The sequence below is a fragment of the Panicum virgatum genome, chromosome 6N (genome assembly GCF_016808335.1).
Source record: "Panicum virgatum strain AP13 chromosome 6N, P.virgatum_v5, whole genome shotgun sequence".
Taxonomy (NCBI): domain Eukaryota; kingdom Viridiplantae; phylum Streptophyta; class Magnoliopsida; order Poales; family Poaceae; genus Panicum; species Panicum virgatum.
Genome location: NC_053150.1, coordinates 43,132,530 through 43,148,871, shown reverse-complemented (window position 1 = coordinate 43,148,871; position 16,342 = coordinate 43,132,530).

The window sequence follows — 16,342 nt, the reverse complement described above, 5'->3', positions numbered from 1 at the left end:
ATATTTTTATGAATTTGTTTGCCATTTTTTGATTTTTTAGTACTATTAGAATTAAAGTGGAAATATTCAAATTGAGACATACATGCATAAAAAATACAAAATTTTGAAATAAGCACTTCATATGATATGTTTATTTAATTTAATAATTCTTTGCAATGTATATTTCGTTAAATTTAGTGAAACATGTTTGGAAAACAAAATGTGGACAAAATAAATTAGGTTTGGCGTGTGCCATAATCTAGGCACACGGCAAATCGCTGATATTGCGTGTAATTTCTATTTTTGTAAAAGAATCATTTGAAATTGAAAATTAAAAAAATGTTCGCCGTGTGCCCTGTATATGGCACATGGCGAAATAGTGTCTTCGCCGTGTGCCCAGGTCCAGGGCACACGGCGACCTCCTAAGTTCGCCGTGTGTCCTAGATCTGGCACACGGTGAACTGTTCGCCGTGTGTCTTGCATCTGGCACACGACAAACTTTGCAACACTTAGCCGTTAGCTCTGGTCCATCACTCTCTCGCTCTTTCACTCTCTCTCACTCTCTCACGTCGTGCCGCACCGGCTCCTGCCCCGCCCCGACGCCGGCCCGCCTCGTCCCGATGCCGCGCCGGACGCCCGCGCCCCGCCGTCGTCCCTGCGCGCCAGCCCGGCCCCTGCGCGCCGGCCCGGCCGCGCCCCACCGCCGCTGCGTGGCGCGCCCGCCGCTGCCGTCCCGCGGCCGGCCCGCCGCCCCTGTGCAGCGGCGCGGCCCCGCCCACCCCGCCCCGGTGCCGCCCCTCCGCCGCACAGAAACCACTTCACGGGCATACCAATGTTTCTCAATTCGATTCTATTGCACGTGTACTGGCCCTAAAGTCTGAGTGTGGCATTAGTCGGGATGGCTTTGACAAAATGTTGATGGTTTTTGGTAGTCTGCTTCCGGAAGGACACATTCTTCCAAAGAGCATGTACGAGGCACAAAAACTTCTTCGTAGTCTTAAGATGCCGTATGAGAAGATACATGCTTGTCCGAAGGGATGCATGTTGTTTAGAAAAGAACATGCAGACGCAAACTACTGTACAAAATGTAAATCATCTCGGTGGCTGGAGGTAGACTCTGGTGACGGTCAAAAGAAACAACTCAAAATCCCCGTGAAAATCATACGGTACCTTCCATTCATACCGAGAATCCAACGTCTGTTCATGACCGAGGAGTCAGCACAACAGATGCGATGGCACAAAAACGGCAAATGCTACCGTCCTGAGAAGATGATACATCCATCCGATGGTGAAGCATGGAAACAGTTTGACAGGCGTAACACAATGGAAGCGGGGGTGGCTCGAAATGTACGTGTTGCGTTGGCAACAGATGGATTCAGTCCTTACAGAATGACGGCTGCCCATACAGTTGTTGGCCCGTGTTTGTTATCCCCCTCAACCTCCCCCCTGGAGTTATCTTTCAACGGCAGAACATATTCTTGTCGTTGATAATTCCTAGATATCCGGGGGATAATATGAGTGTGTATATGGAGCCTCTTATTGATGATTTACTTAATGCTTGGGAGGAAGGTGTATGGACATATGACCGAGCTACAAAGACAAATTTCAAAATGCGAGTGTGGTACATGTACTCACTGCATGACTTGCCAGCGTATGCGATATTCTGCGGCTAGTGTGTGCACGGGAAGTTCCCTTGCCCAGTATGCAAGGCAGCTATGAGGTTCATCTGGTTGGCAAGGATGGCAAGTATTCTTCGTTCGACAAGCACCGACAATTCCTCCCTATTGACCATCCATTTCGACGTGACATCAAGAACTTTACGAAAGGTGTCGTGGTTGATGACCCTCCACCACGGATGATGTCAGGTGCCGTGGTCCGTGAGTGGTTACAGTCGTTGAGGGTTAAAGAAGGCGGTGGTTTTGTGGGTTATGGCGAAGAACATGCCTGGACTTAGATGTCGGGCCTGTGGAGGCTCCCCTACATGAATGATCTTCTTCTTCCTCATAACATTGATATGATGCACTCGGAAAAGAATATCGCTGAGGCACTATGGGGTACAATCATGGACATTCTTGATAAAACAAAGGACAATGTTAAGGCCCGAGTGGATCAAGCTAGTTTATGCGATAAACCAAAACTGAATATTCCGCCACCCAAAGATGGTAAGAAATGGAAAAAGCCTCCAGCTGAATTCGTCCTGAAGAAGCACCAAAGGAAAGATGTACTAGAATGGTTCCAAACTTTAATGTTTCCCGATGGGTATGCAGCGAATCTAAGGAGAGGGGTGAATTTATCTACTATGCGAATCAATGGGCTGAAGAGTCATGACTACCACATATGGATTGAGCGGCTTCTTCCGGTAATGGTTCGAGGTTATCTCCCTGACCATGTCTGGCAAGTGCTGGCAGAGTTAAGCAATTTCTTCTGCCAGCTATGTGCTAAGGAGTTGTCTCGGACTGTGGTTGAACAAATGGAAAAATTGGCCCCTGTGTTGCTTTGTAAGTTGGAGAAAATCTTTCCACCCGGCTTCTTCAATCCGATGCAGCATATGATTTTGCACCTCCCGTATGAGGCACGGATGGGGGGGGGGCTGTTCAGGGCCGTTGGTGCTACTCAATGTAGAGACAACAAAAGATCCTTCAAACCAAATGTAAAAATAAATGCAAAATAGAAGCTTTCATTGCAGAAGCATACATTCTGGATGAGGTCTCCAACTATAAAACAAAATACTATGGTGAAACCCTTCCAAGCGTGCATAATCCACCCACTCGTTACAATGAAGGCAAAAATGAAATGAACCTCAGCCTCTTCAAAGGGCAACTTGGAAGTGCAAGTGGTGCGACTCCTAAGGCCTTGGTCAATGAAGAGTTGCGCACTCTCATGATGTATGTGTTGACGAACCTAGCTTTACCTCTCATTTATATAGGAAATTTACTCAACAATTCTGGCGTCGCCGAAGAGTTCCAACCCCGCAGGAACTTGACGCCCTTCTTAAGTCGGGTGCGGGACAAAGAGCCCCCGATTTCATTTCTTGGTTCAAGCACAAGGTATAACAAACCATCATGCTTGTTAGACATTTGAAGTTCCTTTTCTGTGCGAATAGTATGACAAACCATCATGCTTCTACCTGCAGGCCCAAAATGATGCGTCTATGTGTCCCGAGTTGAGACAGGTTGCCAATGGTTGTGCCTATAGGGTCTTATCATACTCCAGATATGATGTAAATGGATATTGCTTTCACACAAAAAGCCACGAGCAGAGTCGGCCCAATCGAAGAACAACAAATTCCGGAGTTTGTACGACAGGCCTTGATGGGGTCGAGTATTATGGCATAATTGAAGAAATCTATGAACTCACATTTCATGGTTGCAAACCGCTTAAGCCTATCATATTCAAATGCCATTGGTTTGATCCTAACGAAGTGCGACGGACCCCTCATATCGGCCTAGTCGAAATTCGCCAGTCATCAGTGTATCTAGGAGACGATGTCTATATTGTGGCTCAACAAGCCACGCAAGTTTATTATCTCTCATATCCCTGCAAAACCGATGATCGCCTTATGGGTTGGGACGTTGTGTACAAGGTATCACCACACGGTAAAGTACCTATTCCAAATAATGAGGATTACAACATAGACCCAAACACATATGACGGGGAGTTCTTTCAAGAAGATGGGCTTGAAGGGCATTTTGAGATAGACTTAACCGGAGTGATCGAAATGGAAGTACACGATGATGAAATGGTTGATAACGAGGACGCTGGTGAGGAGGTTCGTAATGCGAAGGACCTAGAATTACTTGAGCGATTACAATTAGGCGATGATAATGAGGATGAAATTCCACCTTTAGAGCACGGGCTTGAACTTCTCGACTTGCGTGATAGTGATGATGAGACATATGATCCAGCTAATCCCGATGAAGATGATTATTTCTAATACATGTATGATCCGTACTAATTGATTTATTTTCTTTAATTATGTTACTTTTTTAATTATGTCGCATTTATTTTCTTTCTCTTTATAAGATCGTTTTGTATATATGTGCTGATTGGTTTACTATTTTTAATTGCAGGTGATTGAAGAAAGATGCCGGGCGGCGGACTTCAACGGTCAGTCGCCTCACTGTACAGAAGAATGATGCCACACTTGGATGCTGGTGAGGGCTCCGATAGGGGTTCCGAGTTGGGGCGAGGCAAGGGTCGAGGGAAGGGTGGACCCAAGAGGGGTGGAGGGAAGGGTGGAGGCAGGAGGCGTCGAGAGCCTTCGCCTGTACCGCCGTCTAAGGAGGAGGAGGAGGAGGAGGAGGAGGAGGAGCCTGCCCAGGACCAGGAGCAGGAGCGGGAGGAGGAGGAGTGGCAGGCGGACGCACAGGAGGAGGACGGGGAGTCGTCTGAGGAGGAGGACACGGCCGAGGATACCTCTACGCCGGCTGTCTGGTTGCGAGGTCCCTCACGACTCCCAGATAGGCTGATACCTGTTGCCTTGCGCCCGCTAATTCGACTGTGCGGGGATATGTAAGTAATTTGACATGTTATTACTACCTTTTCATTTCCTAACTCGAAAATCAAGGTACAAACTAATATTTTCTCTTAATCACTTTTGCAGGAGTTGGACTGTCCTCAATGGCGGTGCTCACAAATGCAAGGTCAACGGCATCCTGGGTCTTTTGTGCAGGGAGCACTTCCCAGGCCTGGTCCACTATCAAGGACGATACGAGCCGGCCTGGACGTGGGACCACTACATCGCCGCCAACAACGATCAGTTGGATCGGAGCGGCAGAGCCTTTGAGAACAAGGCAGAGCGGGTAAAGGGCGAGCTCTGGGTAAGTTTTTCCCAGCAAAAAATGGTGAATACATCACATTTATTGAACATTTTGTTAATGATGACATGATCCATCGTCTTTATATGCAGGATTTTTACAGGTGTGATGAGGGATACGAGGAGCGGGCGGCGATTGTGGCTCACAATCGATGCGTTAAACTCGTGAAGGACATGCATTATGAGGCGCAAGTCCAGTGCGTCATCAATTATTGTGCACATTTCCTAAAGCAGAAGATTGGGAAGTCTGAGGCGAGGGATTTGAAGCTGACCCGAGAGCAATATTTATAGGTAAGTTCAAATTTATTATAAGATGAAAAACATCGTTAAATGTCTCTTTTCTTACATATCATGCATTTGATCACGTGTAGGTTCCTGCGTGGTGGTGTCGTAATGACACCGTGTGCTGGGAGCATATAGTGGACAAGTGGTTCGACCCCGAGTGGCAGGCTTTGCACGACGCTGGCCGGTAGCGGCGATTGCTGATGCCAGGTCCAGCGCACCATCAAGGCAGCCTCAACGACGAGTACAGGGCTAAATGGGTACACAGTACACAGACTCATTTCTCTAATCTAACATTCAATTCAGCATAATTTTTTATCAACTTCTTCCTTTTTCGCAGTCGTCCTCACATGAAGGCCAGAAGTGCAACCCGTTCGTGGGATGGGCTCTGACCCACAAGGGCAAGGTGACATCCAACGTCACCTACAACCCTGACGACCCGCCCTCGGTGTACAGCAACCCGTCCGTCCACAGTCGTATCCAGGCGTACACAGAGATGGGAAGACAGGTCCATGGGCCAGACTGGGATCCGAGCTCCCAGCCCTTTGATGGAGAAGTCATTATGAGGGTGGGAGGAGGTAAGAAACATGGGTGCTACTACATTAGCGATGGACTTGTAGACACGGCCAGCACTCCCACCCTCTCCCAGATTCGAGCGAGGAGCACGGCCAATAGCCCGGCCATACGCCCACGGCTGTACGCATCGCAGCTCCAAGTACATGTATTTGCTTTGCATTGTAACATTGTCATGAACTATTGTAGCACCGAATGCAAGCGCAACAGGCGGCGTACGAGGCGGCACTGGCCGAAGAGAGGAGGATACGACAAGAGAACGAGCAGAAGCAGGCGGCCGAGATGGCCCAGATATACAACTACATTCAAAGTCTTTCTATCCAAATGGGTAATCCCATCCCAGCCATGCAATTCCCTGTGGCTCCTCCTCCTCCTACTCCTCCGGTGAGTATCTTGAAAACCCTTTAGTTTTTTTTGAAGTATTAGATACTTAGAGAACTTTAGACTTAGAGATTGTGACTTACATTACTCACTTAACGATTTAGGGGACCTACATCTGATCCTTTTGTGCTCTATTTATTGGCAAAATAAGTAAGCGAAATGGAAAGCGTTTGCAATAGCGCTAGTGTGTCTAAATTTCAATTTGGAGTTTTCATTTGGATATCCGAGTTCGTAGAAAATTTAAAGTAGGTTCCATTTTGAAAAAAGTTACTAGCTAAACTATCCCAAACTACATATAGAAATGTTGAAATTGATTTGTAAATAAAGTCATTGGCGAAGGTTTCTTCATAGAAGAGGTTCATGGATTCGTTTGCGGTAATTTGGTCGATCTAGTTATGCAATTCAAATTTGAAACTGAAGTTTCAAGCTCGAATTACAAGATGCATTATCATAGGAATTCGAAATCAGGTATTTCAATGAAAGTTTGAACTTCTGTTCTGTCTGTCCCAATGCATTTCAGTAAACGAGTGTAGCATATCTCCTCTCATGAATTATAACTTGAGAACTTGGTTTTTGTCTCACCTGCAATTTACTGTCTTACTTTTTTTTTGCAGAATCTATCGGCGGCATCGAATACGCCAGAATTGTCGCCGGGCATCTCACCTACGCTCCCACAGCAGTTGTTCCTGCCTCAGTTCGGCGGCGCCCCACCATTCGACGACCCACCACAGCCATAAACTTGTTTATTTCAATATTTATGGACTTGTGAACTTCTGGATATGTATTTGTGAACTTCTGGATATTTTGTGAACTTGCAGGACTTTGCATTGTACTTCTGCATGTGTTTGATGTTATTTGTGACTAGTTGTGATATATATATTGTGATATATAATGTCTGTGATGTTTGTTATGATATGTAATGCCTGTGATATATATGTTATGATATGGGGTCCTATTTACGTGAAAAATATAAAAAGGATATGTTTGGTCACTTTGCCGTGTGCCAGGGACTAGGCACACGACAAAGTGACCATTTGGCCAGCCCTGAACACCAAGTTCGCCATGTGCCTAGATGGGGCACACGGAGAACTGACCATAGTTCGCCGTGTGCCAAAGCCAGGGGCACACGGCGAACCTAAATACTTTGCCGTGTGCCAAAGCCAAGGTCACACGGCAAAGTTGGAAATTTCGCCGTGTGTCTGATTCCTGGCACACGGCGAAGTTCTCCATCACGCCGTTAGGCCGGCGGTGTCATGACGTCTGCCTTTTTTTTGCCGTGTGCCCTTGGATACACACGGCGAATGTGTTTGCTGTGTGTGCGACAGATGGCACACGGCAAACTAGGTCTCTGCCGTGCCTGGCGCTGCTGTCGGGGGTTCGCCGTCGGCCACTGACGGCGGAGTCTTCGCCGTATGCCTACTAGGCTTCGCCGTGTGCTTGGGGCTCACGGCGAATTAGAGAATTCCGGTACTGGCGGCAGGCTGGTGACGGGCGCGTAGTCGTTGCAGGAGCCCAACGCGTTGCGCACGAAGCTGGAGAAGAGCCGGTTGCACTTGCGGCCGGCGAGCCACGAGATGGACGGGCTGCTGGACGAGGAGGCCGGGCTATGGAACAGCGACGCCGGGCTGCGGTGGAGGTGGTCCCGCAGCTTGAACAGCGCCGGCGACGACTGGGGGTATGAGTAGCCCCGTCGCCCCTCCACGTGCCTCCCACCTTGCGCGCGTGGGCCCTAGCCACCGCGCCGGCCAAGCGCTGCAGCTGCTGGCCGTGCCCGCCGCTCCCGGCCACTCCTGCATGTCGTGCGCCGCCCGCAGCTCCTGCCCGCCGCTCACTAGGGTTCAACAATGGGCAGGGGCTAACGGAGGGTAAGGGGAGTGGATGAAGAGACAAGAGTAGTTATGTCTTTTTATTCTATCACGAAGGGTATTTTATTTTTCTAAATTCGTTAAATCCCGGCTGCGGCTAACAGAGTGAATTATAGGGGTAAACAGAGACTTCACCGTGAAACAGTAGAGATAAAAATCCAAAGTGAAAGAACATAGAGGTAAAATCATAATTGGGGTTTAAAATAGGGGCAAGAATGCAATAATTCATTGTTATAGTCAAACCATACTACAGTTTGAACTTGAGTAATAATCTTTGTGTCTATTTGGTTACAGTCAAACTAGACTACAGTTTGTAAAGGTTATTATAATCTTGTGGCAATTGTACCTTGTAAGCTGTATCCACTACTACAAAAACGTTGATTTGTCCCGGTTGGGAAACCGCTGTTGTCCCGGTTTCCCAACCGGGAACGCCTGTCCGGGACAAAAGGGGGTGCCCTTTTGTCCCGGTTGTGGCAACCGGGACAAAAGAGGACCTTTTGTCCCGGTTGGTAACACCAACCGGGACAAAAGGTGCAGCCAGCGCCCACGTGGCTGGCGCACCCTTTTGTCCCGGTTGGTGTTACCAACCGGGACAAAAGGTCTCTTTTTTTTTCATGTTTTTCTTTTCTCAATTCTTTTTCTATTTCAATTATACTTTTGCATTTCAATTAAACTTATGTATTGGAATTCAGTGTGTATGATCTCCACTAATATATACATATATATATATAGTTACTTATATAATATTTGTCCTAGATAGTTTTCATATATAAATTAATTCACTTATATATATATGTATACACATATCTATACATGTGAATTCCTTTACATATGAAAATGTCTAGGACCAATATTATATAAATATATATATATACACATATATATTATTGGAGTGCTTATATATATAATACATACATACTCCATCATATTTGCATAGGTATATTCGTTCTTAATTACATAGTAGAATTTGCCTTTTGGAAATTTAATACATACATACATACTCATAAATAGAAATTTAATACATAGACACACATATATATTTACATAGTTATATTCGTTCTTAATTACATATATACGCGTATATTGTCATATTTACTGTGATTGTCAATATTAGATATTCCATCATAGTAGAATTCGCCTTTTGGATCGAGGACTTGCTCAACAATAAATCCGGAGAATTGTTCTTGAATCGCCATAACCTTTTCCTCCGGTATGAGTTTATCGCGCATCTCCCCGACCTATGGAAAAAGGGGATAATTAATTTCGACTAATTAAAATACGAGTTCAAATATTAACAAGTTTTTTTACTTACTTCCTCCTCCCAATCTGTCCAGCCCTTTGGAGGACCTACCAGACCATGGATGTTCTCGCATACATAGTATGCGCACAATACAGTGCCTGGTTTCTGCCTCATACACTTTAAGAGAGAAGAAATTATCAGGTATTTACATGAATATATAATAAAACTAATGAATCGTGCAACGAATCATCCAAGCGCGTACCGGAAAATCTGTCTTGATCTTCAATTCCTTGTCAAATTTGCCTGGATGATTTTTAGCGAATTCTTTCCAAACCCTGTGCATGATTAGAACAATTATAGTCAAGTAACAAAGTGATTCAAATTATCGGTCATGGACGGAGTAGTGGTAGAATTACTTTTTCATCATGTTAAGAAGATTTTCGTATTGTTCTGGAGGTCTCCTCAATGAGTCCATAACCACGAGTAGGCTCTTCTCGGGAATTATGACAATTAGGACAAAGTGTTCACTGCAAGATTATACGGAGGCAGTTCTTGGTAGTTAAGGTTTAAACAATTCGATTATAGAATAGAAAGAGTTAGACGGAAGGAATCACTCACGCAAAGTTGTAAGGAAACAATATCATTTGCTTGTTGTGATGAACGCTTATGTACTTGAACAAGTTTTGGAATATGTCATCGGGATTGTCCCGTAGAAGCCTCCAATTACAAGTAATTGGGTCGATGAAGCCGAGGTGAGAGTATCCCTTTCTTCTGCAAGTATGTATCTCCATTCTACATGATACCGAATAAATCAAGAGATCAGTATGTTGAGATCATGCAAAACAATACGTAAGGACAGTAAAATACTTACAGAACCCACAAGCCGACCATAGAGATGTCGAGGGCCTCCTGATGGAATAGTTGGTAAATTTCTTCCCAGTTTATCCATATAATGGCCTCCCCCCGTAAGAAATCGTCATCTTTAATCTTTGCGCCCTGCATGAAGATGCAATCGGCCATCGCACGCATGTAGTGCTGGTGCAGCTTATACATTTGCGTTGGAAGCACAGACACTACTTCGGGGGGTACAAGAGTTTTGCCGATCTCAAACGTCCATTTGACGACCACATCGGCCTTTGGAATATCTTCTCCCCCTGCAATCTGAGCGGCCGTCAGGTTTGATTCTTTCAGAAATGTAACAAAGTCTTGTTCTTGCGTCGTCTGTCCCACTACGAGAGGCTCTATTGATTGTTTCTTTTGGGCTCCGAGCTGTGGAACATCAGACGACGACGACTTTGATTGTCTCTTCTTTTTCTCAGTAGTTTTGATAATTGTGCGTTCGTAGTCTGAAGGGGGGTCTCTCGGAATGAATTTTCTCTTATTTGCTTCGCACATTCCCTTAAAAAATTTCAAATCTATCGGATTTATCACTTTCTCGGGCTCCGGCTTCGGCTTCGGCTTGAAGTGCTCTTTAACTCTTTCTTGAGTTATCCGATCGCATTCTTCAAGGCTCATGTCCCAGGGTTTAATAGGAGCCTCCTTGGTTTTCTTCTTCTTTTCCTTCTTCTTTGGAGGCTCCCTAGCCGGTGCAGCTACCTTCTTTGCCGGCGGCCGTTTCTGCTTCTTTGCCGGCGGCGGAGGGGGTGACCATGGAGGCGACGGTGACGCTTGAGTGTTCATCGGCGCATGAGATGATGGTGATGGAGAATGTGCCGGTGAACCTTGCCGAGACAGTGCTGCCCTTGGGGAGTTTTGCGGAGATGCCGGTCTTGGAGAGGCATGCTGAGATGCCGGTCTTGGTGTTTGATCATCCGACTTTAGGACAATGTAGCGCTTATCCCATAGGATGTAGCCATGAATGGCTTCTGCTAGTGTCCTCTCCCCATCGCCTCCAGGAATATCAAGCTCGAGCGTCTCCCAACCCTGGCACACCTGCTCCACGCCAACTCTTGCGTATCTAGGCGGAATTTGCTGCCCGTGGTACACGTCGCCTGGTTCGGTTGGCATGGCGGTACCGTACGCAACAGTGAACATTAAGTTCTTAACGGCAGTCTGCAGGTCACAAGGTGTCCGGTGGGTGATCTCATCCACTGGAAATCGCTGCGGGGCCGACGCTTCAACTGCGGCCTGGATCCCCGTGGGCTCGGCAGCGGCGACGTCTGTGGAAGCGCAGCTGCTTTTCCGCTGAGACAGGTGATCGGCTGTGACACTAGGCTCTGGAGGCAACGTTTGCGCTTGTTGTTGCTGGCTCATTGCTACGGCCACTTGGCGTTGAACCTCTTCCTCCAGTCTTTGATCGTGTGACATGAGCCGTTCCTCTAGCCTTCGCAGGTGCTCCCGCTCATCATTCTTTCTTCTTTGCCGGCTTCTATATGAATCAATGTATTCCCTGAACCCATACTTCCACGGAACCACGCCTTTGCCTCTTGTGCGGCCCGGATGCTCTGGATTCCCAAGGGCGTAAGTCAGCTCGTCCCTCTCTCTATCCGGCTGGAATGTTCCCTCGGCCGCTGCTTGTATGGCCTCCTGTAGTCTCTGGGCTGCTCGCTGGATGTTTGGCCCATAGATGCAGTCACCAGTCAATGGGTCCAAGCTTCCCCCGTGACCATAAAACCAGGTCCTTGACCTTTCAGGCCAGTTCATGGTCGCAGGTCGGATGCCTCTGTCAAGCAGATCCTGCTCCATCTTCTCCCATTTGGGTACTGCAAGCTTGTAGCCTCCTTGGCCTAGAGTGTGATGGTACACTTTCTTCGAGGCGTTGTCTTTGGCCTTCTGCACCTTCTGAAGCCCAAGCTCTGAAGACTTGTATTCCACAAATGCATCCCAGTGACCCCTGAGCTTTTCGAGCTCGCCGGTAAATACGGGTGTGGTCCCGGTCTTGATATATTTCTTCGTCAAAATTTTCTTGAATGATCGCAGTTGTTCGGCCATCTTACTCAGGGTCCAGCGCTTGCATATCTCTTCGGATTCAGCTGGAACCGTGAAGTTTTTCTTAAGCTCCCGCCAGCACCATTCTTTTTCTCTTTCGGGTACCGCATCCCGTTCCTCGCTTGGATTGGAAGCTTTCCAGAGCCTAAAGCTGATCGGGATGTGGTCCCTGACAATACATCCGGATTGTCTTATGAATTTTTTGGCGGCAGCTTCTGGAGCGATCGGTTCGCCATCTGGACCAACTTCCGTTATAATGAACCGCCCTTCCAGTTTTTTTGTTGGGCCTCGCTTCGTCTTTTTCTGCTGCGACGATGATCCAGACGGCTATAAAAAAAACATTCATAGTATTCATATAGATTCAGATGAAAATATGATTGTCACTACAAATAAGTATAGTTTTGATATGTACATTAGCACTTTGTTCAGCAGCAGCGTCATCCTGAATAGATGGTGCCTCAATTCCATCACCGGACATATTCAAATATATGTCGGTATTGCTGCCATCATCAGCTTGTTCAGCGACATCTCCTTGACCTTCGCCAATCATATTCAACAGGAACTGTTCGTCTTCCGCGTCTGTGTGTCGCGGGTCCATCGTAACTAAAATATGAATACAAATAAAACCCTTAAAAATTATCTAAATAATCCACTCCAGAAATTTGCGGCTAGGGATAGGCGGAGGGCCGAGGGCCGAAGGCGAAGGGCTCAAAGCCGAGGGCCGGAGGCGCACTGGGGCGAACGCGGAGCCGGGGGGGACGTGGGCTCAGGGCGAGCTATGAGCAGAGACGGAGAGAATGATTCTTTTGCATTGGGGGCTTCCTTGCTAGGCTTTATTGAATTGGGTCCATATATGATACTCTCTCCATGTCAAAATAAGTATAGTTTTTTGCATCCAAATTTTGTCCCACAAAGAAAGTAGTTTTAGCTTGTAATGAGATTCATCTAATTAAAGCAATACTAATTATACTCTCTCCATGTCAAAATAAGTATAGTTTTTTTCCTATATGATTTTTTTGTTTGATTTTCTTTCTGGAAGATCACATCTAGATATAAGTGTCACTATCTAATGACTACTTGGCTGCAGGTAATTGTGATGGATGGGGTGCTTCCATCAAGTTTGGCCCTGTCCACATGATATTTTAGGTGGTCCATTTAGTTTGCCACAAAATTCTAAGATCTTTCAATCTACGTGCAGCGCAAGAGAGTCATCGGGGTCTTATGTTCTTATTGACATGTGGTTTTTTATCACTTTTTTGTTAAGTCCAAGCCAAAAGATTCTCAATTTTAATTTGAATCATTTGTTGAGTAGAAATTATAATATCTGTTGTCAAAAAGGAAATTATCATCAATTAAAGGTTAGGGCTCGGTTGTAAGACGTATTTCGATTACCAAACTTTACCAATTTTTTGACCAATAATTAGTCAAATTATATACATATATATTTAGTGCACAAAAGTTACATCACTATATTCATACTCAAATCAAAGGAATTTAATGATGAAGATTCTGTAACTAGCAACTAAGAATATATAATGATGAATTAAGGGTCAAAATCTACCGAGACTTTCTCCTATAACAAAATACAGCCGACATTGATAGAGCAGGCGAAGTGCTAGAGTAGGTAACACTGTCAAGTGACACCATAAGAGTATGAGACAAATTCTAGATGAGGACATCACAGATCGGCATGTGTAGTAAGACAGAAGTATCCACTAGATGAGGACATCACGAACTCCCGATCTGTAAAAGAACAGATCGAAGAATACCCACACAACAGGGCGGTGGCGCGGCGGCGTGCAGTGGAGGCCGCCGACGAGGGCGTGCGCGTGGAGTGGAGGCCGGGGGCGGCGCTCGCAGGGACGACGGCGCTCGGTGACGTGGGCTCGCGCGGCGGGGCTCTGGGCGGCAACGTCGACGGCGGCGGTGCTCGGGGAGCTCGAGCGGTGGGGGGAGCAGGGGAACGGACGGCGCGGGAGGGAGGAAGGGCGAAGGAGGGAGGAAGCTAGGAAATATATGGGGGGGGGGGCCTTTTGTCCCGGGTGAAGCCACCACCCGGGACAAAATGACCTTTTGTCCCGGGTGGTGGCTTCACCCGGGACAAAAGGCCCCCCCTTTTGTCCCGGGTGAAACCACCACCCGGGACAAAAGGACCTTTTGTCCCGGGTGGTGGCTTCACCCGGGACAAAAGGGGTTTTTGGGCGGGCCGGGAAAATTCCCAGCCCGCGGCCCACCTTTAGTCCCGGGTGGATCTACCACCCGGGACAAAAGGGGCCCGTTTTCCCTCGTTCCCGCCTAATGTTATGTTTGTTTTTGTTTCTTTTAACTTCTCTTTTAAAATTGGCTTTCATTTGTTATTTCAGTTAATAAAATTATGATTCCAAAAATTATGGAACAAAATTTCTTATCTCTATATAAACTTGATACACGCAACAAAAATAATTAATTTTCATTCAAGTGATTGGGTCAATGAAATATCTAACTTTTTTGAAATCATATTTGTTATTTTGACCATGCAAAAATATATTAGGTGAAATCCATTAGTTGAGTATAGTGTGTTAATGTGAATGTAATTTCATGAAATAAATAAAATTAGTTGAGTAATCCATTATTGAATGAAAATTATAATTGAGTCTAGTAATTAAGTGAAAAATATATAAAATAATATAAATAACACATAAAATATAATTGTACAGTACATATATAATAAAAGTATTCGAATTGCGATTATGTTTTTATACAATAATATAAAATGATTCAAGTACATGAAGGATTAGCGGTAACAGACTTTCTCTTCACAAATGTCCCTTGATTATGATCACGGCGCAAGTATGGAGCATCATCATTGGCTAGCAGGATGCATGGATCAGCATTTACTTCGAAAGGTGGAATGGCAACAAAATTATTATATTCTTCTGAAAAGTCTGTCTTGTCCTCCACTCCAACGATGTTTCTCTTTCCTGATAGAACTATGTGTCGCTTAGGCTCATCCTTTTGCTTGTTGATCCCCTTCTTTGGCTTGCTGGACATGTCCTTAATGTAGAAAACCTGAGCGACATCCTGGGCTAGGACAAATGGCTCGTCTCTATACCCAAGATTGTTGAGATCAACTATTGTCATCCCATACTCATCTTTTGTTACCCCTCCTCCAGATAGCTTAACCCATTGGCAACGAAATAGAGGCACCTTGAAATTGGGACCGTAATCCAGCTCCCATATCTCTTCAATGTAGCCGTAATATGTGTCTTTTTTTCCATTATTGTCCGTGGCATCCATACGAACACCGCTGTTTTGGTTGGTACTCTTTTTATCTTGGGCTATCGTATAAAATGTGTTTCCATTTATCTCGTACCCTTGGTATGTTAAGATATTCCAAGATGGTCCCCTAGCCAATAAGAACAGTTGTTCACTTATATCCATGTTATGCATTAGATGCTTCCGCAACCAGCTACAGAAAGTGTTCATGTGCTCACGTGTAATCCATGCCTCAGACTTTTCCGGGAAATTGGAGAGAAGAATTTTCTTGTGTTCCTCGATATATGGGTCAACCAAGGGTGATTGTTGAAGAACCGTATAATGCGCTTTCTTGAATGAGAAATCATCTGTGCAGACATAAGATTTCTTTCCTAATGTACCCTTTCCAGTTAGTCTCCCCTCATATCGCGATTCAGGGACTCCAATCAGTTTAAGGTCATCAATAAAGTCAACACAAAAGTCAATGACCTCCTCAGTTCCGTAGGCACTGGCGATGCTTCCTTCTGGACGAGCTCTATTACGAACACATTTCTTGAGTACCCCCATGAACCTTTCGAATGGGAACATGTTGTGTAGAAATACTGGTCCGAGAATATCAATCTCTTTGACAAGGTGCACTAGAAGATGTGTCATGATGTTGAAGAAAGATGGTGGAAATATCAGCTCAAAGCCAACAAGACATTGCACCACATCGTTTTGCAGCTTTATCAAATTCTCCGGGTCAATTATCTTCTGAGAAACTGCGTTGAGGAAGGCACATATCTTCACGATGGTTAACCGGACGTTATCAGGCAGAATCCCCCGCAGCACAACCGGAAGAAGTTCAGTCATAAGCACATGGCAGTCATGGGACTTGAGATTTGTAAATTTCTTCTCTGCCAAATTTAAGATTCCTTTTATATTGGATGAGTATCCAGATGGAACCTTTATACTGCTCAAGCAGTCAAACATGGTTTCTTTCTCTTCCTTGCTAAGAGTATAGCTGGCAGGACTTAAGTATTGTCGTCCATTATCTCGCTGTTG